Genomic DNA, 245 nt, shown 5'->3' with positions numbered 1-245 from the left:
TGGAGGGGGGTTGGTTGTTTTTTTTTGAGTGCTGGACTGCTGGGGCTGGGGGGGCTGGGTGAAGGGGTGATTGGGGAGCCCTGCTGTCCCCCGCTGCCCCATGGTGTGCAAGGGGGCTTTGTCACAAGGCCCCACAGCCCCTGCTACTGCCAGTAAGTATGAGGCTTTTTTTTCCATTTTTTTTTAATGTGCTGGGAGGCTGGGGCCCGGCAGAGCAGCCATCGGGGGGGCTGGGGGTGCAAGCA

The 245-nt window shown here is 60.4% G+C and overlaps 1 protein-coding gene across 11 annotated transcripts in view; it reads left to right on the top strand.

The window, feature by feature from the left end:
• Positions 1-245, top strand: part of RIMS1 (regulating synaptic membrane exocytosis 1) — a 717,876-nt gene that overhangs the window by 710,551 nt on the left and 7,080 nt on the right. The gene's annotated exons all lie outside the window — the stretch shown is intronic.

This window comes from Gavialis gangeticus, unplaced genomic scaffold, assembly GCF_001723915.1.
Source record: "Gavialis gangeticus isolate Ggan-Ray unplaced genomic scaffold, GavGan_comp1, whole genome shotgun sequence".
NCBI lineage: Eukaryota > Metazoa > Chordata > Crocodylia > Gavialidae > Gavialis > Gavialis gangeticus.
This window is presented reverse-complemented; position numbering and strand designations above follow the sequence as displayed.